Below are 25,591 nucleotides of genomic sequence, written 5' to 3'. Positions count from 1 at the left end.
AAGTGACAGAAGTATTCCCTTGCAGAATGTGGGAGATAAGCTATCGGCATCGGCTGTGCTTCCCTGCACTTTAAACGTTGTATTAAGTTACATTTGGACTCGCTCTACGTAGACTACCAACACAGTCACATTGCTCCGGCTGCTCTTAATGTGCACAAGAATGTCATAGTTTGTGCTGTGCAAACCTCTTGTTGGGACCTAATCAGATTAAATGATAGAAGACTCCGGACAAATGTTACCCTGTGAAATAAATTAACATATGAATTACACACTGGGAAGTTTTTACAATTTAACTATTGAGGTAATGCAAAAGAAAAAGCACATGATCACACATAAGTTCAACATAATCAGAGATGCTGGGGGGGCATTTTAAGGTTTGGATGGAGCAATGCAATTAGCCTTGGTCAGGCCTGCTGTTGGACTTGTGCTGTGGGAGACTTTCTGTCACATGCCCTTGAAGAAGAAATCCCAGTTTTAAAAGCCGTAGAGGAGTTTGAAATGTTGGGTTCAGAGAAAGCTCTGAAAACAAGATTTCGCCCGAAATAAGATAAAATGCATAAACACAAACCGCTAACTGTCAGACACCTTCAGAAACAGTTACATTTCTAAAAAAAAATATGTAAAACTGCAATACACGTTATCCTAGTTTTACCCCAGGGGAGGAACACTTTAATTTTAACCTACCTAATGTTTAGAGTTTATTTATAGATTCGTACCATTTCCTTGTCACTTCTTTTCTCATTTTATACTGGCGTCGCCTTTTCTTCTTTAGTTCAATACTACCTTTAATTGCATTTTCTGTTTGAATTTTTTTGGTTACAATAAAAATCTATAAAAGAACTGATAAATATGTTCTTTTATGTTCTTTTGAACAATGAGGCTGTTCAAAAGAACTGGACGTTCTTTGTCTTTTATGAACACGAAGAAATATACTGTATCTGCACTGTCCCTAGTAAAAGTCTTCTTACGGTTTTAAATTTCACATCGCAGACTTTCATGCATTTTGTTGGGATTTTGTGTGGTAAACCAGAATCACGGTTCTTCAATAGCAACCAGTACCAGCACACGCTCTGCCGGTAAAGACATTTTCTTGTACAAGCTTCCTCTCATGATCTTTGACCCCACCCCACCTTCACCCCTCCCACACACACCCTCCTTTCCCATTTAGCTCCCCTGTAAACTCTCTGGAGTCTGACCCCTTGTAAGCACTCTGTAATCTGCGCTGTCCGACTAATACGCCGGTCGTTCCCTACACAGGTCACCAGTAGCTTTCCATCTTGAACACATCTGCTGAGATAGTTGGTGTTCCTCCCGGCCACCCCCTCCTCTTCCGCTGCCATGCTCACACACAGACACGTATGCTCGCACGCTGCCACAGCTCAGCCCAGATGGGTAATGTTCAGCACAGCAAGCCTTGTTGTACTTGAAAACAAATCACTGCTGTGTGGCTTAATAATGTAATGAGTCTTTTAAGCCATGCAGACAAGTTGATCTGCTGGCGTACAAATACCGGAACGTAGTTCATTACAGCCCCCCCTCCTCCTCCCTCTTCCTCCTCCTCCTCCTCCTCCTCAAAGTGTTGTTTCTGTTGTGTTTATTTGTGCAGTATATTCTAAATAGGTCAATCCACACAAGATGCTTCTATCTGAAGTGAAGCGCGGGAGTGCAAAAATAAAAAACGACGACTAAGTGAATGGATCTTTCGTGTAACTTTAAGATGAAAAGCTTTACTCCTGGATTTTTGGGTTTCATTTGATAACAAAGCCAAGAAAAGGTTATTGTATATATTTTTTTTACTCAGTACTCTCACATTTGTCACAGTGAGAAAGAAAACAAGTTGAATTTCTAGTTAAACAGAAGAAAATGACCTTGAAAATAATAAAAAAAAGAATATTAATTCACCGGCTCCGATTCTCTGCTTTGTATCTGCAAATCCCGTTCTCGACCACAAAGAACTAATGGAACCAGTGGGCTTGCACAGAAGGACAGGAACAAAGCCTTATTTTATTGTGAGGAACATAAAATGGAATGCAATTGTTTTACACTAACAATTTTATTCACATCTTTTCTTTCTGCCTCCTTTTTGTATGTTTTCAATATGAAGTATGCTGCCCAAATGCCTTGCACTGCCTCAGCTTTGGTCACGGCTGCCGACTCGTTCGTTCTTGTATTAAAAGACTGAAAAGAATTCTGGGGCGGATAATGGCACAGGTCAGGGGGGGTCATTGCTGTCTGCGTTTCATCGCATAAAGAGAGCCTGTGTAAGAGATACAGCATTGTCTGTTGTACAGCAGAGGGCAGAGGTCAATCTCAATCAGCCTCTTTTGTCAAGGGGCTCAGCTGATATCCCAGGCGTCATTTTTTTTTTTCTCCCTCCATAAATCTCACCAGATCTGAATTCCAGTTATACTCCATGAGGGACAACCTTTCTTCAAGTGCAGCGATTTGCTACCTGAACAATGGCTATTTGGGCATTGTACCACAGGGACGACTTTGACCGCGGCACCCTACCAGTAATGAAGTTCCCTCGCAAGTCGTGTGGGGTCAGTTTCCCTGCAGATGGGAGCTGCGAAGGGAGGGGGACATGGGGTGCTGGGGACCATTGAAATCTAGAAAGACACTTCCATTGTCGAGTTTCTCTTTGGGAGAGGAAGATACAACAGTGTGCAAGGTTTGTGTGGTTCATAATAGACTTGCAGTGCAGTCATTATCTGCCCAAGGACTCAAAGAAAGGAGCTTTCAGAGCAGATGCTCCCCTAACTCAAGGTTTGTACACTCAGGAAGTCAGACAAAAAGACATGGAGCTGAGGTGTGGAAGACTACCTGGGAATATTTTTCACGTTGAGATATGTTTTCCTCGTTATGCATGTGTTATCTAAAAGATGTCCTCTTTTAGGCTACTTTAAACCCTCTCGCCTTTTACAATATGCCCCCTAATCATGATTTTTTCTTCTTCTCAATGCTGCGCTCACTTTACACGGCCTCTGCCGACTTGTTCGGTAATGATCCTCGCTCCCTGTGACGACTGGAATCCTTTTGTGCCGTCTGACACGTTTTATGTTTGAAAGGGAACAGAGGGCGTTTTTACAATGGCCTTTTATGCCCTGTGAGAAATATATGAGTCTTTTGGCGCAGCTAATGAAGGCGCTTTCATGTCCACCACCAGTAGCAGTGTGTAGAGATGGATTGTCCAGGGTCCACACAGATCTTGTGTACCCTGCAGCACTTTGTCTACCCCCAGTTTCTAAGTATTGATCTCACAGGAGGGTGAAAAATTAGTAAAGACAAGAAAATGGAAGAAAAGAATGACATGGACGGATCAGAATTTTGTTCCCCATTTCCAATATACAGTTTTGGTAAATATGTCAGTTTTACCCAATTTCTGTTCAACAACAATTTGAAAACATATAAGAATGAATTTTTTTTTTCTAGCTTTCCTACCCTAATAAAAGAATAGGACAGAAAAAGCCCTGAATTTCCCACAAATAGGAACTTCAGGGGAAATGATTCGCTATTTACACTGGGAGCAGAGGTGACTTCTTACTATGTGTGTGAAAAGTACTTGATTTAACAAAGAATGTTACTAATAGATTGAAACAAAGAGAAATAGTTATATAGTTGACATTTTTAATAGTATCCATAGACCCAGTTCATAAGGCAAGAGACACAGGAAACCGACATTAGGACCACAGAGAGGAAGCCAAGGAGTTTGACTTTTTTCACAGATTCTGTCTCGGGTTTAGTGTCACTACATAGTGACACTTTTAACAAATAATTTAAAAAACACATTTTTTTTGTATAAAAGTTACATTCTGCATATTTAATGTGCCCCTGTAATAATTACAGCATGTATATCGGGATCGTTGTTGTGGAATTCAGTATTCTGCCGCATCATGACCTGATATATCACTTTCCTGGGACGTCTCAGGCCTTTTCTGTGATGAAGGATTAACTAACCAACTGTAAAGGAGTTGTAGTCATATAATTTATTAGTTGAATTAATCAGAGGGTTACCATCCCTCAAGCCTCCTACATGCAGAGGTGAGAAGCTTTTTTTAGGAGAGTGCAATGATATTAGCATGTGGCTGAAGGGATCCAAAAACTTTGGCCCACATAAATGCATCGTTGAGATTCACGAGCCTTATTGTCTTTCTACATCATTGTGCCAAAAAGTGGATATGCATAGTCTGGCATGGGCAGAACAAGAGAAGTTGAAAGTTTAAACTCAGATTTTGATTCTTGAGCTTCTGACTGCCTAGTCACTGGTGACAGCTGTTCAAGCTTACATTTGTTTAATTCTATTGTGTCCATGTATCTCGCCAAAGAACAAGTTTTAGTCTTTTTTAGTTTCCAATTTTGTACAGGAGCAGTAGAGGGAGAACGGCGAGTTTGTCCTGACAGACCATGCTCTGCCCCCCAGCACTCTCACCGCTTTACCAAACACAACCATCATCATTATCAAGGTGACCATTACTCCCCCCTTGTTTCAAAGATGGTCATTAAGGCTCCTAAGAACAGAGGCAGGGTCAGGAGAAAAGATACAGAAAAAGACAGAGGATAAGGAGGGGCGGACAGATGAGAACTGAGAAGAGGAGACGGCGAAGAGGAGGAAGGGATGTGAGGAGAAATTATGATGAAGGGAGGAAAAAAAAGTGTGATTGGAGAATGAGAGAGATGGAGGGAGGAAGTGAGTATGTGTGAGAATAAGTGAAATAATTAAGGAAGCACTTCACCAAGGGCATATTGTGCTGAGCAGAACGTGTCCTCAGATACACACACAGTGACGCGAACTCGTGTTAACCATTGTCAGCTTCTGTCAGCTCTGCGGTGAGGGCAGCCTCGCTTGCAAGGGTCTTGTTCTTCTGCCGGGGGTCATGGGATATCAAGCCGCTTCATGGGTTTAATTGTCTCTTTATAATCAGATTAATTAGGAGACTTATGCTTATCAGGCGCAGATGAACCATAGCACCTACCCTCCACTTTATCGCCGTCGTTGCACTCCAGCGCCCTCAGATGTCACCCTGTTCGCCACGAACTCCTCATGGACAAAGGAAAAGTTTGAGCGAGGGCGTGCATATTGAAACAGCCTTGTCTACACACAATACATGATTATATCCCTTCAAGTGTGCACCCTTTTCTACCTTGAGTGTTCTGCACCGTACGACCATGGACAGTTATCTTCAACAACGGTGAACAGAATTATTCTAGGCATTTAACATCTAAGGCCACAGAACAAGGCGCTCATGGAATACGAGAGCAGTAAGTTCAATGGTAAAACAAGAAAAGGGTCTCTTTTTTTTTCTTCAAGAGTACAAGAGGGAGCAGAGTAAATAATTCATTTCCTTTTGCTCAGGGCACGTCCTATTGTCACCGTCTAACAAGCACAAGGACAGGCGGCCGGCGGGCCTCTTATTGCTTGTGAACGGCAAAGAGAGGAAAAGAGACAGAGCAAGAGGAAGAGGGGAGGCATGGTAATGTGCTCTTTGATCCTCCTTCGTTAGCCCTTGGTGTGCTTACTATGTTCGCTGCCGCCCAAAGAGATGGTCAGATCATGCCCCTGGCTCTGCAGAGTGTGTTCGTCCATGCCTGTGTGCACTCCGAAAGGACAGTAAAGGCACTTCCTTCCTCTAATACAGTCCAGGTGGAAGTGCTTGTTCTTAAGCAACCCATTATTTCAACACAAATACAGCGCCCAGCAAAAGTTTTCATACCCCTTAAATTTCTCTACAACTACAAACGTCAGTTGATTTTCCTGAGGATTGTATAAGATGAAGTGAAAATATTTTTGTAGACCTTTCACGGCATCTTTGCATAAGTAGAGATATCATTTTCCCACATTCTTTACATGAATAGTGGAAAAGTGGAGAGGCTTGAATATGCTTTGATTTCAACAATTCCTCTGTAGCTCAGGCCGCTGCTCCGGTTTGTTGTTCTGTTTGAAGGTGAACATTGTAAAAGCTAGGGATGCACGATTTTATTGGGATGGAATCGGTATCGGCTGATATTAGCTGTAAAATTTAATATCGGACATTGACCACTTGGTCAAAATAATTAATTTGGTATAAAAGGTGTCCTTATATGACAAACCATGATGCCTGCAGCACAGAACGTCATAAGAAACAGTTAAATATCCTAATGATACTGTAGCCTTTAACTTATTTTTTGTGTTCTTAAAACTAGTTTTGGCATGTTTTTGGCAACATTGTATTGTTGGAATATGCCTTCAATAGCAGGAGGCATATTCTCCTATTGTTGGAGGAGAAAAACTCACAAGGTTTTTCAATTTTACCTTATGAGGTAAAGTTGAAAGATGTGGAGGTTATGGTCCTATTTCATGACTTCACTCACTTTGCCACAGTAGCACTAGTAGAAAAACAGGCCCTGATGAGGACACTTTCACAATTTGTCTCCTAGCTATGTGCTTTACTTTTTGCCGCTGTGTCCTCCAAATGTGTTGAGCATCCACCGAGGACAACTGCATGTCTAAAGTCATCGAATCTATTGTACTTTGTCTTCCCCACTCTGTCTCTTTTTCATTGTTTTTGGGGAGGAGGGCAAGAGGAGGCCCTGGTCTGCACAGGACTCAAGGTCCAGGCTAATGGCAGGAAGTCTTTAAAGTTTCTAACTGCTGCATTTCATCTAAGCACAGAGGGGGCCTCCTGGCCACAGACCCTCGCTTTGATCCTATACCCCTCTCTCCCACTCTGTCTGCGCTTTGGCCTCTCTTGCTCAGCACAGCACCACGGCAGAGCTGCTGCTTAATTAACATCTCTTACTGCTGTAAAGGCATGAGACAGTGGAGCAACAGACACATAAACACAAACAAGCAAAAGAACAGACAGTAGCTTACGCACAACCACTTTGCGCTTCCTGTGTCTAAACCAATGTCTTGTATCTTCATGTGTTCATGGCACAAATCATCTCTTTTGCAGTTTAGTCAATATGACACCAATCTGCTCAATTAGATGTGTGCTGCAGGTGGATTGTATTTGATTTTACGTTGCGCTTCTCTCTAGTTTAGTGATTCTCCCCCCCCCCCATGTTACTGCCTATGTGCCAAAGATTGCATGTTTCTCTATTTTATTTTATTTTATTTTTTTGAGTTCTTAGCAATTTTGGGGAAAGCAACTATCGTTTTGTCAAACCTCTTGACACTACTGTCACACCTTCAAGGCTATTTTGATTCACATTCATAACTTTGACATTGTCAAATTGATGAACGAGGAGAAATAAATGCTCAGTGTGCAACTTGGGGTGATTTCAAAAATGTACAAAACAAAAACAGTAAAGCATCTCAATGACTGCAACTGGCTTGTGCCACACAGTGCATTGACCCAGACCACTCATATTTAACTTACTGGTTGAAATAAAGTAGCAAACAGACATTTTCATTAAAAACAGATTATGTTCTATTAAAAATGTAATTTGACTGAATTTTTTTTAATATTTATTGTTGTGTGTTTATCACAATGTGGATACAAGAAGTGATGAAAAATATTAGAAAATTTTGCATTTGTTCCTACAAACGAGGTACTGCTCCAAAAAAATTACATTTACCCTATATTAAAGAGATAAAGTTTTATCTTATAGCTACATGAGATAGCGCAGTTAAAGGTTCACAATAATAATAATAATAATAATAATAATAATAATAATAATAATAAATAATTAAATATGTTGAATTGTAATCTTTCATTGAACCAGTAGGGACAAGATGGTTCAAACATGAAATTCTTAATTAACATCACGATAAATCCCAGTTATCACTTCTTTTTCTTTTTGCCTGATGCCAACAAATGACACAATAATATAGTTTTCCCTCTTATTTGCTCTTTTTTCAGAACATCCAATAAGTCTGGATTTGAAAGGGCAGAATTGCTTTTGAAATGTAAATGATAGCAAATGGCAACATTTCCTGAATGGGGAAAAAAGAGCACAACCAAAATCAAAGAAAACCATTTATTACTTTCACACATCAATAAACTAGAACCAATAAAGTCCAGTTTTATTTTTTTTCTCAGGAACTTTGGGAATGTTACTAGAAATTTGGTGGAATTGGCAGAAGCAAAATTTTTCCCAAAAAAAAAGAGAAAAAATTGGAAACATTTTCAAGATCAGAGATAGTTACCAAACTTACTCAATGAACCACTTTTTCTTAACAAACTGAGATACTTTCAGATTTGTTCAGCTTCTAACAAGGTTATTACCTTCTTTTATTTCATAGTTTGAGATAAAAATGATCTTAGATGCCAACATATTTGTGTCCAAAGTTTTATATTTTTCATCTTATAGACTTTTATTATGACAAATTAATGGAAGAAATATACACCTCTCTTCAATTCTTGATGTGATAGTGTGTACAAAACCTTAATATTTTCACAAAGATTTAGTGAGACTGAGCTGGCAGTGAGCATCAGAGATTTTTACATTCCTCAAGTCAGTTAAATCTATTTGTATGGCACATTTTAAACAGCTGTTGAACAAAACGCTGCACCTTTAAAGTGATCAACTGAGATAAAAACAAAGGGTGACATGAGAAATTTTAAAAGGACACATAAAATGACAAACCTGAGCAAGAAATTACCCACTTCGAGTAGACAGAACTCATTCTGATTAAAAGTCGAGGAACAAATATGAGCTTACAAACGTTGGGGAGGACTTGATCTGAAGAGGCAGTTTGGTCCACCTAAATGGCCACCTAAATGATGGCAGAGGAGAGAAGGCAAAGGCCTGCTCTCCTCTAGACTTTAAAACAGATAGTAGTGTTTGTTTGTCATACCTCAATAATCCAAAGTAACTGTACCAGTTCAGAAGATCAGAAAAGTGCAAGATTTGCTAACCATTACCTTCACATGTAGCTTTCTTATCGTGGGAGCAAGATAAAGTTGCACCCCCATCCGTCCCGGTTTATCACGGTTCCAAATGTTTAAAACTTTTTATTGCTTTGACTGTAGACATGGTCAGGTTTGGATGAGTGGACTTTTTAAGTTGGACATACATTTGACTTTACTTGAATAGTCTGTTCTCTTGTCTTTTCTATTTTTAAGAATAGCCTAGAGTTGAGCCTTTGTGTTGCACCATTTTTACACCCCCAGAGAAAAAGTAAGTGGTTGATTAATAATAAGATATTATTAAACACATAAAGTATAAATGGAATTTTTTTTTGTTTTTGCTACATTTCTATAATGATGTAGGACCAGGAATTTTGATATTTCTAATGGAGATTTGTTTTTACAGATCTTCACTAGAGATGCAATGCCTCTTTTCCACCTAGTGGTACAGCTGGTCGGTTCGGTACGCTATCTTGTTGTCCAGCGAGGTCAGGAGGACATTTTCCAACATCAGATGGAGTCCACTAGGCAAGCGCCAAACTCTACGTCTTGGTAGAGCGACGACAAATATGACGCACCAGAATGTCTCGTGCTTGTCACTCCCGGTGAAAGTTTTCTGTCCGCCAGTCAATGGACTGTGTTGTGTTACGCCAGTAGCTCCACTCCAACCGTATCATTGTCTCATAGACCTACAACTTAAAGAACCGCCTGAATGGTGCAGTACAGTTCAGTTGTATGAGCCACTTTTACAGTGGAAACGGACAAAATAGCGCACCGAACCACACCGACCCGTGCCGTACAACTCGGTGAAAACAGGACACAAGTGTGGATTTGTGCTTCATATGAGGCAGATCTTCTGCCAGGTCATGTACAGTGGGGCTCGATTTAAAATAACACCAATATCTGTCGACGCAGAAGCGGCTCCACATGTCCGACAGGACTACAAGCTGCTTTCCTGACCCGAACGGATCCAGGTGTACAAAGGTTGGGAGGGGGGTAGATTTTCTCAGAAGTTGCCCCAAATTATGTTGCAATTAAACAGCCATCTGTAGCCATTAGGATCGGTATTCTTCAGCTAACAACTGTTTAATATCTCATTCAATAAAAGCCAGCTCTCTCAGCCAGAGAGCTACATTTGATCTAAAAGAGGGTGCAATAGCTAACCCCGTCAGCTCCTCTTTCCTCTCTTTTGCTGTGGATGTGCCTCTCTGCACACGCATGTGTGTGTCTGGTGTGTGTGCGTGTGTCAAACCAGTGGAGAGGTATTAGCCTAATGGCAGTTGCATTCAAACACTTTTATTAGCTTTTCACATGCCTCTGCTGGACTCCAGCCGCCGTTTTAGCTCTGCTGGCTTTAGCACAACACACGCACACACAAACACACACGCCTGCTCTACCTCTGTCAAGCACCCGTACACCGAAACACACACACACACACAGAGTCACAGGTCTCTAAGTGAGACAGGGCCCTCGGTAATTTGCTGTAGTGGAGCAGAGTGGCACTAAAAGCCTGCTGGGTAATTGAGAGGTTAGGGGACGGAGTGAAGCCGACTGCCCTCTGCATTTGAGTGTGCATGCAGGGGTGTGTGTGCGTGTGTGTAAGCAAAGGCCCCTGCTCTCTCTCATTATGCTGTGGCTCCTGCCTGCCTGTCATTGTCTGGACGCGGCACCCACAGAAAGCAACAGTAATGCACAGTGACACACTGCGTGTGTGCCTGCTTGACGGGGTGTGCGTGTGTGTATGTGTGATGAGACATCATGTCCTCTGAAAAATAACAGTATCCCCAGAATGCCCTACAATCTCCTGCACAATGTGCCTAAACGCAGACACACACAATCAGACACATTCATCATGCCACCAGATGGATCTCAAATGCACCTTACTTATTTCCTTAACAGGTGTGTAATTTGTACATTGGGCCACATGAGAGAGGAAATCATGTTCCAAGAAATCATTTATGTAATTTAGCAGCATGTTAGTAGTTTGCAGCTATTGATCACTGGTTAGTTTAAATACTTGTGATGTAACAGGACAGAACATGCTTTTGTACAACACAATGCTTAATAAATTGAGATTTTAAGTGATAGCAGCGCACGTCGAGTGAATTCTCAATGTGATTCAAAAAGCAAATGATAGATGGCTTTCACATTTAAACAAAGTGAAACCATTTTTTTAACATTGAATTCTTCTTTTCAATGTGCTTTAGTTCATCCAGGTCGACTGGATGAAAAGCTATTTTGGTCAGCATATTTCAGTTATTTCATTTCTCTCTTTCATCTCCAGCTTCTTATTCATGTTGATAGAAAAACATCCCTACTGCAGCATGATGCTGACACCTCCATGTCTCACAGTGGAGCTGGTATGTCCAGGGTAATATGCAGTGCTTTTTTTCTCCACTGTCTCTTCAGGGCACAGTCGCTAACTGCTCACCGTTAGCAAAAAGCTAACATGCTTTCTTCTAGTCACTAATCCATAAAGGTCAGATTTGTGCAATGTATGTCTGATGGTTGTCCTTGAAATAAATCATTCCTTCTGAGCTGTGGATCTTTGCAGCTCCTCCAGAGTTAATGCTGGCTACTTTTTCTGCTTCTCTGAATAATGCTCCTGTTACTTGGGCCAGACAGCTCTTCATAGATCTACAGTTTTGACATACTGCAGATCGCAGAACAGCTGGATTTATTCTGAGATTAAATTACACACAGAAGTGCCTTTATTTACCAACCAGGCAGTTGGTTGCAGGATTTTTGGGGTTTCTGATTTAGACTTAAAACAAAAGTATGACACGCTTTTTGTAAAAAATAATAAACCCATGTAACATTTTCCTTCCCGTTCGAAATCAAATACATTTAAGCTTGTGGATCTGATGCGATCTAATTTGAAAAAAGGATTTCTTTTGTGTACTTTATACTAATTAACAAGCATTTTTTTAACTTCGCAATCATGCTTTTTTTCCCTATTCCTTTGATGTAAAATCCCAAATATGGTTATAGAATACATGATGCAGATCTTTTTAGTTATCCACATTACTTAGATATCTATGCTTTTTTCCCCTTGTCTCTTCTTGTCCTGCTACTGTGTGTGAGATCAATATGTTGTCGTCTTTCCTCAATACCTGTTACTCACAATAGCTTCAGGCAGGCCTTTATGTTATGCACGCATGATGTACTTGTATACAACTTGGTCTGGTTTGGATGCTAATCTGCTTATGGGCTGGTTGTTTCTGGTGTTCCCTTACTGAACATATTGGTAAAAGTAATAGAGGAAAAGGATTTGTCTTACTAAATAAGCTATGGTTTGTATGTGATGTCTAAAATGTGGAAACTTCCAGTACAGGGACATTTATTTGTTTCTGTTGCTAACAATGCTCTTTCTCATAGATTAGTTCTTACAATGTTTCATTCATAGTTTTTCTTGGATTGTCATTTTAATTTTTCCACTGTCTTCTCAGTTATGTTTATCCACACGGCGTACTTTCTTCTTTTTTTGGCTCTGGATCCTCTGTTTCTCTCCACTGCTCCCTTACTCTTTTTTCTCCTCTAATTGACACTGACATCAAATCAATAATTTCGCCTTTTTTTTGTCCTTTTGTTGGTTTATGGTTGCTCGCTCAAGTGACATTGACTGAAGCAGGGGAACCTAAGAAAACGGCTGGAGAATCTGTTGTTACCAAGAGAAAGAGGAAGGAGAGCGAGAGAAACGGGAGGAAATAAAGAAGGAAGTTTGACTGAGGACAGTGACAAAAGCAGCAAGCAGAGAGGTGCTTCTGTTGCATTGTCTGACGGGTTTGTGCAAAACGTGTTCCATCCTTATAAGAAGAAATAAGAAAAGGGCTTCACTCGCAAGTGTGAAAAGTGTTTCAGTTTCTAAAAGCTGACACACTTCTCTATGCCGTAGTGTTCGGTCTCCATATAATGTTTAGGCAATCCTCGTCAGAGCTGGAAAAAGACTCCTTACTTTTCTGCTCCCTGTAAACTCACCTCTAGTTTTACTTACAAATTTGTTTCCATTCATTCCTTAATATCTTTTATTGGGCAGATTATATATTGGCATGCCACTAACACCCTAGCTCTAATTTCTGTTTAAAAATATAATGCAACACATAATTTCTGTTTTATGTTTTTGCACACTGTCGCCAGCGTCCATCAGTGAACTTTGGGATTTCATGACTAAATTGTAAAAATCACACCCTGTTTTCATGTGCAACACTTGCAAAATGATGAAAGACTGCCAATGTTGTTTTGTCGACCAGTCTTATCCGGGTTTTCACTCTGTACAACTTAACTTCATGTCTGTCTGTTTGTAATGCGACTCTCTTTTGTCTTCAAACAGCAGTTTGTTTCAAGAAAGGTGTGCAGATGAAAGCAGCTGAAACATGGCTCGTTAACATTTATGATGCTACAAGCGTCATTAATGTTGCTTGTAGGAGAGAATATTTTTATTTAAGATTTGTCTATAATTTTTAACCAATTGTATCAGAACAGAAAGGAAACATTTGCATTTGATAGTTAAATGCCATTAAGCATGGAAGCTTAGACCAATAACTGAAAACAATCCACTGGATTTACTGCACAGTGTTACTTCTAAAGACATCATTTGAACTTCACAGTCCAGTCAAAGTAGTTCCTCCTCTTGTGTAAAAAAGCAGCTCTTGTTCAGTTGTCAGTCTTGACTGTAAAAGTGACGTGGCAACATCTGCTGTTTTCCCGACAGCGATGGGGAAGCTTGCGAACAAATGGCATGCAGCGGCTACAAGGTACCACAACTCACACAAATGTGCAAATGCATGCGAGCTGCATTGGAGACACGCATACAAACACATAATGCCAAAAAGAGAAGCAAGTTAAACACATGTAAAAGGAAGTTGGACTGTTATTAGGATAATTTTTTTAAAATGTATGCAAGTAACTTCACACATTTCATTTGGTTGTCGGTGAGGGTTTGTTGAAGAGGATCTGCAAGTATACAATGTCAAACAGCAAGTCGAGAAGCATTGGCGCTTTTGATTATTTATGTTTCATAAACGTTTGTTATTTTTGTCGCATTTTTTTGGCTGCAGCATAAATATATTGGCAATTTTTGACTCAAATGGAATAAACGCACCAGTCTGTTTTTGCATGGTACTTTACAGCACACAGCACTGCATGTATAAGTGGAACCCTAGCACCACAGTGTTTCACACTTCTTTGCTTCCATATCTTTGTCATTTGCTTCCCTTCTTGACTCAGGCTCAACAACAGCGGACTCTGTATCAGTCCTTAAACACCAAAGCATGTAGAAACCATCTAGATCTGATTCAAATTGGCATCTAAGCGATTAAATTTCAACATGAACACTATGTCCAGCTAATCTGTTTCTAAATATAATGACAGGCTGATGTTGCAAAGTACTTGTTTCCTAAAAAGTGTGCAATTGGAATTAAGTAACCATTGCTTTCAGTCACACATCCATCTCTTTTTTTATCTGTCTATCAATTTTCTTGTTTTTTTATAGGTTTAATATGAAAAGTCTGTCTATTCTGCACATAAATTTAGAGGAGGTTTTATTAGGAGTTGGAATTTTTTATCAAAAACTAAAAGGCACTCTGAAAATCTGAGTCTGGAAAAGTGTTTAATTTTGACATGAAATATGTATAGTTGTAAAACTCTTACAGTTTACAACCTTAAGTAGATTTAAAGATGCTTCTCTCAAACTGCAAGCACAACACCTTCTAGCTTTCCTTCAACGACAGCCTCAGATTTGCGGAATGCACCAATATCAGCTGTCCTGTCAACAGGTTGCTATACTTGAGCTTTAGCTCTTTGCAGCTCCTCCAGAGTGACCATGGGCCTGTCAACTTAATTAATCAGCTTCTAAATCTGGTTCGTGTAGCTCTGTGACCCACGAGGGGCTCAGAGTAGACACTATTGCTACAGTGCTGCGAAGTAAATCTAGCATCAGGACGAGCGAATAAAAAAGCTTTACTTACTGATGGTGACATAATAATCATGCAAACTTCACACAATAAATAAAACACCCATAATAAAGGAGAAAATATTCAACACGGCGAACACAGTAGTCCCTGATTAAGATCCAATGTGATTTCACACTACTTGGCTCGGCGCAGAGATTTAATTTACTGCCGCTGGACTGGGAAAAATATCTGCGTAGACTTGAGGGTCGCACAGCGGCGGCAACGGGGGTGTAGATATTGTGGATGTGTTGTGGGATGGTGTCTGTTGATATCAAATTGGGAGTTTGGGGGAGGGGAGAGGGGATGCAGTTTGTTGGAGCTGAGGGGAGCCCTGTCAAGAAAAGTATCAGCCCAAGTGTTGGGGCCTGTGTTTATGCTGTCGCTCTGTCTGCAGAAATTAGTCATGTCCCTTTCTGGAGACATGGAGGCAAGAAGACAGACGGAGAGAGGAGTGCGTCTCTATCTGTGCTTTCTATTTTTAGCAGCGCTTTGTCCCTGGACAAGAAAAAACTCAATTGCTTTGTCTTTTAACGTAATGTGGGGTCAGGTACGCAAGCGTGGCTGTGTTTAAGCAGCCATGCGCATATCAGAGGGTCCAATAAAGGCAGATATTCAGACTGAGTGTTGCTGCGTACTCTCAGACCCAACAGCGGCTGCTGGGAATCCTCTGCCCAGTGAAATCAATATAAATATACACAGTTGTTGACACGTGGGACAGGAAAGGGGTGTGCACGTGCGTGTGTATGCGCGCCTCTGGTTGATCCAGGGAAAATAGCTTTTGTTGAGTCCCCTGTGCTATGTAACATTACAGAGTAATTACAGAGTATGTGCTTTGTTTAGGGGATGTCTAATTATGCTGTTTTGGTTGTGCAGAGCCCTGGGGTGTCCGTGTGTATGTGTGTGTCTCTGCGAGAAGACGCTAATTGTGGAGGCGGTGTTAGCGGTAGAGCAACTGTCACAGAGAGAATGGGGAAAAAAACAAACCTGAGTGATGCACTTTGGCCTATTCGCTAATCTTTGGAACCTTTCTGCCCATCAGGATGTCATCTGCAGCATCTCGTAATACAGTATCGCTTCCATTAACTAAAGCATCTTTTCAGATCTGGTTTCCGTTACAGCTGTTAGTCTGGATGTGTTAAATTAATAGCTTTTTAGCTCTTACAAAAGCGCCGCCTTGCCTCCTTTCAAATGTGACTGCAGTCTTTAGGCTGACCTTTTGATTTGTTAGCATGAACAGAAATCATTTTGCTTTGAGTCAGGATTTCTACATGCAGTTAGTATCATTTGTAATGAATACACTGATTGGCCCTTCTGTGACTTTTATTCGTGTGATCTCTTGAGTCAGAACCTTGAAAAAGTATTCACACACCCCTGAACGTTTTTAAAATTTTATCACGACACAAACCTCAGTCCACACGTTTCTTCTGCATCTGTAGCAAAAAAAAGAAAAAGATCATCTGATTATTTTTTTGGATGACCAAATAGTAATTGGATAGCAAAAGGTTATTATTAGGAGATTATTTGGTACAGAGTTGGAACCAGGTGACGTTAACGCTATGCCACTTGAGAAGTTCTTAGTGGAACAGATCTATGGTTCTTTTTTTATTTTAAATTCAAAATGTCTATTTTTTGTACAGTTTTGGCTTAATTACTGCTCTGAATATGAGGTTCCTTCAATAATTGGCAATTTCTTGAGTCTGTAAGCTCTAGTTAACGATTAACCGATTGCTAAATTATTTCAATAATTGATTCACCATTGATTTTACTTTTCATGCCATTTCTCTTATTTACAAACATTTCTATTTAAGTAAATGGCATAATGTTGATTTAAAAAATGCACTTAATAGCAGATCATGCTAGGTGAATATGGATATAATATGAAGAAAAGAAATGCGGCATTGAGAGTAGGATGCACTAATGCAGTCTATTAAGTGAGTTTAAGAAACGGAGAAGTACTGCCTCAGGATTTCATTGATCCTGAGGTCCGCGATATTGTTTTCTCATCCACTTTAGATGACTAGACCTCTGCATGAACTTAATCATCCAAAGGAGTAGGCAGAAAAGACCCATGTTTGTTTTGATTGTCCTAGGGAGAAGGACATAATGGCAGCATGATGTTTATGAAATGATTTGCTTCAATAAATTCTTTGTTTCTTTTGAGGCCTGAACAAGGTCTCGGAACTCTGATGCCGTGCTCCTATTTACGTCCATTAGAAGTCCATGCTGCCTACTCCAGCTCACAAAGACGGCCCGGAATATGTCTCATTCGTCTTTGTTTATAGATTTCTAATTACTCAGGTTCATTTAGACTTGGCAAGAAAGAAAGTGATGTTTCACATCAAAAGGAAATATGGCTGTGAATAGCTGCGGGCCAGCTCTAGGAAAGGGTCAAGGTGCCGAGATGCGTCCTTGTCCACACTGCAGTACAACGCGCTGCTGTTACAGATGCATAATTGCCCGGCACATTAGTTCCAGTAAGTTGTGGTTCAGGAGGGAACATTTTTGGACATTGTTAGCCTTCATTTTATATAATGTGTTCCTCATTTGTCTATGGAATACAGTGGAGAACATTTCATTACTGTTGTCATTTAGAGAGTGCACCATTACAGCCATAATCCATTAGAAATGAATGATAGAATAATGAAATTGCTGCAGCAATGTTATCTTTTCACTGATTGAATTGATGATAGATAGTCTATAACACAATGGGAATCTTGTACTGTTAATGTTTTCCAACCGGCAATTTTACTTAAAGAAATAATTTAACCAATATGAATTAATTTTAGACCTTTGGCCTGAAACAATTGAGAAGAGTTTAAGAAAACTACTATAAACGGCAGATTTTTAAAGTAATGTCTACACTGATGTCTTCTTGTCCTTGGATTACTGTGGGGTGGAGGGCTGTTTTTTTTTCTATAACAGTCCAGTGTCATATATTTTAAATCTTAATTTAAAATCTGTAAGCTGTAAGTCAATAACTTAATGTTTTCTAACAAGTTTGTACTGTAAGGTTACATGAGTGATCATTCAGTGGTCTGTAAATAAGGTGATTAAGTAGTGAAAATGGCCAGCAACAGAATATGTGCATGCATAAAAATGAGTAATGTCACAAAACAACACTTTAACACTGCAGCATGTACAGACACTATGGCTGACATCCATACCTATTCCTTTTTATTCTACGTTCTGGACCTTTAAAGATTCCTTGGATACACACACTGAATCAGTATTTGTTCAGTATTTGTGCCATTGCAGCTTTTCTCGTTTTTTGCATTTTAGTCACACTTAATTTTTTTACGTCATCGAACAACTTGTGATAGAGAGAAGACCTTGTTAAATGCAAAATACATTAAAGTTATGATTATATGTAGCGAGGCAAATTGCTATTTAAAGAAACTTGCTTAAATTTGAAAAAGAAATATTCGCCATTTTATTAATATGAATCAACTAAACCATTGGAAATAAAAAAAGATACCTAAACACTACGCACTCCACATCTCATTTGCTCAAGTTAAAGTCAGTATTTATGATTCAACACTGGGGGAAAAAATTTCAAGATTTGGTGTATCTGCAATGGTCCAAAGCACATCAGCAAGTAGATACCTGAGTAGCTCACAAAAAACAAAGCAATTATTTTCCAATGTTGGTTTAATAGTACAACTTTAATTTCCTTATAAGAGAAACCAAACAGCAGGCTGGCCTGTAACACCCATTGCTGGTAGAACTCGTAAAAGCAGAAGGAACTGATTCATCTAAGCAGCAGTAGATTGTTTTTGGTGACAATAGTTACATGCAACCCATGTGACACAATGGTTGTTACTGAAAACTGGGGGTACTTTGTTTCAGAGAGGCCGTGTGATCATGATGGCATGATGCCTTTTTATTTCTTATAGCACTGCCTGGGGGTTCTAAGGTCACACCCATCAAGCAGCTTGTCTGAGTCCTGGCCTTTTTGTGGCCTGATGTCTTTGAACTCGTATGTTATTTTAAATCCTCTTTTATTCCGCAACCGTGAGACCCTCACCTGTCACCAACTGATGTATTTATTGTAGAAAACAATGAGCTTATTTCCCCTTAACAGTTTCTGCGTGTTGCTTGCATAAATTGCAAATGAGATGTTCAGGTATCTAAAATATTCAGTACGCTTTTCCACCTATTCCAAATACTCTTTAATCAAAATGGAAAAAAATAAAATAAATAAACAGTTCTGTCTTTCTAGTACCATATTCATGTGTGCTCCTTCTTCTAAAAACTCATTTGACTCAAAGAACTTGCAGGCCTGGCACAACAGTGCTGTTGGATAACAAGCCAAAACCTCCCTATTTGTCTCCATTGTATCCTGGCTGTAATTGAATCAAGTCGTCAAGTCAGATGCTTTCAGTCATGCAGCTGTGGAGGTCTATGTCTGTGTTTGTACAACAACTTATTTTCATTTTGAGTCTCCTCATGGCCCTGTTACTGTCTTCCATGCGACCTTATGTGCACCACTGTTAATGTGAGATTGTGTGTGTGTGTGCGTTTGCCTCTTATTAGTTGTGTGTGACAGTGCCTGTGTAGATTGTATCCAGGTGGTTAGAGTTAACCCGGACAAATGCAGTTAAGACTGTATAAGCAGCTCGATACAGTCTGCTGTATTCATCTTCAACCAATACAACAACAGTTGGATTTTTTTTTTTCTCAAAAGAGGAATATTTACTGCAAATGTAAAATCTTACGTGCATTCAGTGGTAAAAAGATTCAACGTGAAAAAAATTGCAGCTGTCTTAAATAACGTCTTGTCTCTATGCTTGTTGTACTAGCTGCATTTCCATCCAATTATAATGCAAATTCTGAGCGAAATTTTAAAATGTTGCAAAAAAGAAAATGCGGATTAGGCGTTTTTCGTCTACAAAGTGTAATTTTGTCAGATGTTGACGTTATACTTGAAGGTAATAACCAGGAAGTGGAAGTTGCCAACTAACACGGCCCTCGTATCTCAGAGAAATGAAGAGAAGTTTTCAAGGTGTTCGTAGAAAGAAAGAAATGCAATTAAACTCCACAACAAGAGGAACACAGCCGATTAAACACATGAGGTAAATGTTTTAAAAATCAGAACTTATTCAGGAAGTGCGCTTCCATCTCCCCTTTGGCACATGAACTCTTTTTCGGAAAAGCCAAAAACCACCCGAGGTTTTTTTTTGCAAAATCTAGGACCTAATTTCGAATTTTCCGATTTCTGTCTAACTTTTCAAATACAATACAATAAAATATTAAAAATTGTTTTTAATGGCATCAAAAATGATGGAAACACGTTTTTAGTCACTGATGCTAAAAATTGCTAACTTAATCTTGCTAACTTAGCAGCTACCGAGTGACCAGAAGAAGGATGCTGTCAGTGAAGGTTGGTAGGCGATATCGCTGTTGTCCCATTATTTAGAAAGTTAGCTAGTCTGAAACATATCACTACCACTTACAAAAGAAGCCTAATGCTACAAATGAAAAGAATTATAGAAATAATATAGCAAATGAGGCATGATTGAGAAAAACTTAATCAAAAATCATTGTAACTGTTTTAATTAGGGTCAAGGCCAGACCACAGAAGCACCTCTGCTTTCTATCATTGACGGCTGCAGAACTCGATGTGGTGTCTGATCGCAAGAAGCTTTTGGCTGTTAAAGATACTGTGTGTGTGGAACGCAGAGCATTGATTTCATTGTTGCAGAGCAAGGACTGAGTGCAATGCTGCAAGCGTGCGTGTGTGGAACTGCATGGAAAAACAAAACTATAGAAACCCTTTCAGACGATCCTTTCTCCGCGCTTCCATCAGGAGATAGCAGAGACATTGAACTGTTGCAACAAAAGCAGATTTCCATCAGACAGAGGCTCCGAGAAAGAGGGGCATTGTGTTGAAAGGGCCTTAATGGAAGCTCCGCTTAGAGCTTTATTCACACTAACTGTACTCTCAGGTCACCAGAAGCACAAATGTGTACACTCACTTTTCCCATATACTACCAAACACACCTTGTTCTTCTCCTCTTAAGTCTGTGCTCTTGTTTTTATAATACTTTTCAAGTGATGGAAGAGTTTGTGACCAGACAGTTGCTTGACACCAAAGCACTTAAAACACTTTGTGCTCATCTCGCACTAAAATAAGATGTATAACAGGGTCCGTGTATACATGCGAATGCATAGCTATCTATATATCTATATCTCAATTTCTCTCTGGACTGACCTGGATCAGCCCTTCCATAATTAAGAATAGACACATGATTTTTCGCAGCATGTCTTGATTGTGTAATCTCTTTTCTTTGTTTTTCAGAATGTTGTTTTATTTTCATCCAGTACCATTTAAAACATAAAAGGCCCAGTATCTTCAAGGATCCTCTGAATACAACGTAAATGTCTCATATGGACAACAAAGGATGAAATTAGAAAAAAAGATGGTGACATTTCCTTAATGGTTTTGTTTCAGAGCTGAATGTACTGAGCTCTGTTTAAGATGAACTCTTTTGAATTGTCTTGGAAGGTTCACATAGTTCAATTTTCAGAAAAATCCTGGTTTTATGACTTAATAATAAGTTAATATCAACACATTTTGGAAATATTTGTGAATTGTAATCTAAGGTTGAAAAATGAAAAGGTTTTACTAGAAATTGACATATCTCTGGGTATAGCAGGTTCTTCTGCAGCTGACATTGCACACATATTAGCATCTCTAATTAAAGCCACACAAAACAGAAGAAAAAACCTATTACAACACATGTATTAGAGAAGGTGCAATAAACACACAATAAGGCAGTGTGAAGATAAAGTGGAATATTGGCATCCTTACCAGAGAACAAAGTCACACTTCTTTCTGTTTGCGTTCAGCTTTAGGGATTTTCTTTTTTTCACTGGATTAACAAAGTTGTACTTGGTTTCTGCATCCCCTTACTTAGAACTGTGTGGACCTCACTGACAAGCATAAACATATTAAAACCATTTTAGCTAAGCTTTACCACAATAAGAAACTACATTTTCCCATTGTAGTCTGGTGTGGACTGACCTAATTCAGCCCCTAGATATGCTTATTTATCATCTGACTGTTCTAATAAAGATATGTTTGAATGATTTATCCCTGGAACGTCATGGTTTTTTATTTCCTTGTATTTTCTGAGTGATCATTGGAAAAAATGTGGCTTCTGTCCAACCTCTGTGCTTCTTTGGGGCCGAATGCCTGGACTGTTCACTGTTAAATGAAGGATTTGGGTTTGGGAAGGTTTATTGGCTGGCGGCTGTTGGATTGGTATGGCTGATCAAATCTATGCCACACAAAAACTGAGAGGCCACAGAAACCACAAGAGACATGAACCAGGAAATGTTTGAGTTTCGGGTTATTTCCGAAGGTTAACAGTAACTTCATTCCAAAACATTTTCCTGTAGTAACAGTATTCTCCAGTCTTAATGTTCTAACTCTTTATTTGGTTTTAAGTTGAAGAACTCCATGATTGAAGATAGGCTGGAGCACTCAGCTGATGTTACGACCACCAATTGCTGGTACAGTATTCTTAGGGTTGAAAAACTCAACTTGAGTTCTTGAAACTAGTCACTGTGACCAAAAAGCTCAATCTTGGACTTGTCTGACATGTCCATGTGGGCCATAATCAGTCAAGTTTGAAAGTATGTGTTTTGAAGCAGGCTCTTTTCTCTTGGCCTTTTCATTTAGCTATGTTTTGGGATTCAGAGCAATAGACCAGAACTTTTGCAAAACATACTGTGTGTGTTTAAGTCCTTTACTTAAATATCTTGCTTCTGTTTTGTCTTTTTGTACTTTGAAGCTCAGCTTACAGCCTGGTTTCAGTCCAGCTGTGCTAAATGTAAATAATGTAAATATGTTTTGCTGTGGCCTTCAGATTTTGATCAGGAGTGTATTTTTGGCATTCCCTGTGCCAGATGCAGCAAAACACCGCCAAAACAAAACCAAACACCCTCCATGTTTTATTGTATTTCTGTAAATGGTTATTTTTTCCTTCTGTAAACACAACGTAAATGTGATGAGCCAGAAAGCTCCACTTTTGTCTCATTAGTGCAAAAGACATTCTTCCCCCAAACATTTGGACATGTCATTATTCATTTTGGTAAATTACAGTATGAACCTTTTGTGTTTTTCTAGCAACAGTGAAGCCCTCCTGGGTCGTCTCTTGTTACGGTTCAAAACACAATGACCAGAAAGGGACTTACCTTGATGTTGGAGTTCAGAGTGAATTGTTTTGGACGGTTCTCTTGGCTCTTTTTCTACAAGACACAGGAGCCGTCTGATCAACTTGGGGTTTCAATCTTGGGTCCACTCTCTGGGGGCTTGGCTCAAGTAACCTGAATTATAGATGTCTTGATAATATTGGCAGATAATATTGGCAGCAGGAACATGGATCTTCCTGTAAATGATCTTTTACAGCTCTTACAGTTCACATGGATCTCCATAATCTTCATTTTGAGCTCCTCTGGCAGCTCAAAATGCTGCCAGAGGAGCATGTTCAGTGAGGTGTGTACTGCTATGCCAAAAACTTGAAGGTACTTAAAATACTTAAGGCTATAAGCTTTAATAGTCTCTTGAAAGTGCAAACAAAGCAGTAGACCTTTTTGCAGTCTTGTTTAGTCTGCCACACACTAGAGGCAATCATGTAGACAATGGATACTAACCTTTCATTGAGTTACTTTTCTGCATTGCTTCAACGTGCTGCAAGTATACCAAAATATTTATCTCTGTCTACTAAAAGTGCTCTCCACTAAATGTCTGGTTTTTTTAAATCTAATCTGTGTTATTCTCCTCTATATTACTTGTAAACTAGGGATAAAAGAGAAGGCCTCCCTTGGATTAACCGCTGACTAACTCCAAAAATTTAAAGCAGACTTCCTTATTATAGGACATGTCAAATCTTTGCAACACATCCCCTCATATTGTATGTGCACACAAAAATACACAGTTTTTTTATTTTTATTTTATTTTTCCCAAACTAAGTACATTCAGTACAAATGATACTAAAGCGATGTCCCCACATCACATCCCTCAGTATTTTCCCCGGAAAAGACTACACAACGGCTGTTTCCAAATCTGATTGGTGTTATTTGTAAGTCAGCCTAAATCTCAGCGAAGCTACACACACAAATGGAACAGGGTTTACTAATCCATTTGTAAGGCAATAGACAGGCAAACAGGCAGGGGAGAGCTTGCCAAGTGTTGTAATCACAGCTAAAGATGATGAGCCCACTCCCATCCCTCTACACTCCTCTACAGTACGGTGTGCGGGCGTGTGTGTGTGTGTGTGTGTTTGTCCTACATCGCCTCCTTTACAAAACTGTGACAGGAGCGAGGGAGAAAATGAATCGGTATCAAGTGGATAATCTACAAAAGTACACTAGGAGCTTTTCCACCTTATGCAAGTCCCCCACTCTTTCATCCGCAGATACCACGCAATCTCTCTGGAAACAGCAACAAGCCTCCGTTATGAGTTTTGAAAAGGCGGTAATTGTAAGCAGGTTGGGGGAATAAATTAGAATGATGACAAAATACAGAGATAAATCCAGCTTAAGAGAGATGTGCGCCACTGTTTATTTGATTCCAGCTTTTCTCTCCATCCCGCTCTTTCTCCCACCCTCATTCCTGATCTTTTTTAGTGGGGTGGAAAAATGGATTTTTGTCAGTGATTTGGCCCTGAAATAGCTTATTGTCTAAAGCAGCCACTGTGCGGGTACAACGTCAACATCACATGTGTGCGCGAACACACTCGCCTGTTTCCATGGGGAGTAATGGCCGTGGAAGTGTGTATTGGCTCCGCTGGCACAATACGCCACTGTGTTCATTGGTTTAGTCTGGTGTGTGTGTGTGTGTGGTTTTGCACGCAGTCCTATAGTCGCTTGTTGATATTTATAGATGGAAGAATTCTGGTGTGAATGAGGAAGGGGGGGAGGAATGTAGGGAGCAAGAAAAGGAGAGTTAGGAGGAGGAAAGGGAATAGGAATTACAGAAGAAGGGCGCAAAGAGTTCTGGATCCTCCAATTGCTTTCTGTTGCCTTCTCTAAATTGGGGTCCTATTAGTTTGTTACTAACATCTGAAAGTTTCAGAATCGCTGCTAATAGTTAAAAAAAGTGAAAGTTTATAAAGTTTTTTTTTATATTGACTTGTTTTCTTAGATTTTATTCTAGTTTCTTTGACTTGCTGCCATGTGTCTTAAATCAAATCTGCTTCATTATAAAGTAACAATATTTTTTAATTGGACACGATCACACAGAAACCTTGAAAGTAATAAGTTTATTTTTTGTTTTTCTTTGTGTCCAGGAGTGAAAGGGCTCTGTACACAGGAACAGCTTTTTGGCATTTTTCTCTTGAGGTCATTCATCAATTCCTGGTAAGGCTTTAATTAAATACTTCACCTTTGAATATTTGTTTCGAAGTGTTGCCATATTATCAAGTTCCTACAATAACTTGCAAAAGCATTCATAACTTTTTAATATTTACTCAGATTTAGACCACAAGAGCCTATTTTATTAAGGTTTATGCTCCAATCCCTGCTGTAGAAACACTTCCCCACGCCACAGTGTTATTGCTATTATTGTATTGGAGTGTTGAGAGTGACGCACATTCTTATATTTCGGTCAGAGTGCTTTGTATGTTAGCCAAAAAGTTACATTTTGGTCTCATCTGTTTTTGTTCGTTTCCTATATGCATTTTGGGTTCCGTCGTAAGATTCTTCCACCTGAGCTGTTGATCTCGACGTCAGCTCCTCCAGAGTCCCCATGTGGGGCTCTTGGTTGCTCTTCCACATGGCTTTTTTCATGATGTGCTTCTTTAT

Source organism: Xiphophorus maculatus, chromosome 17 (genome assembly GCF_002775205.1).
Source record: "Xiphophorus maculatus strain JP 163 A chromosome 17, X_maculatus-5.0-male, whole genome shotgun sequence".
Lineage (NCBI taxonomy): Eukaryota > Metazoa > Chordata > Actinopteri > Cyprinodontiformes > Poeciliidae > Xiphophorus > Xiphophorus maculatus.
This window is presented reverse-complemented; position numbering follows the sequence as displayed.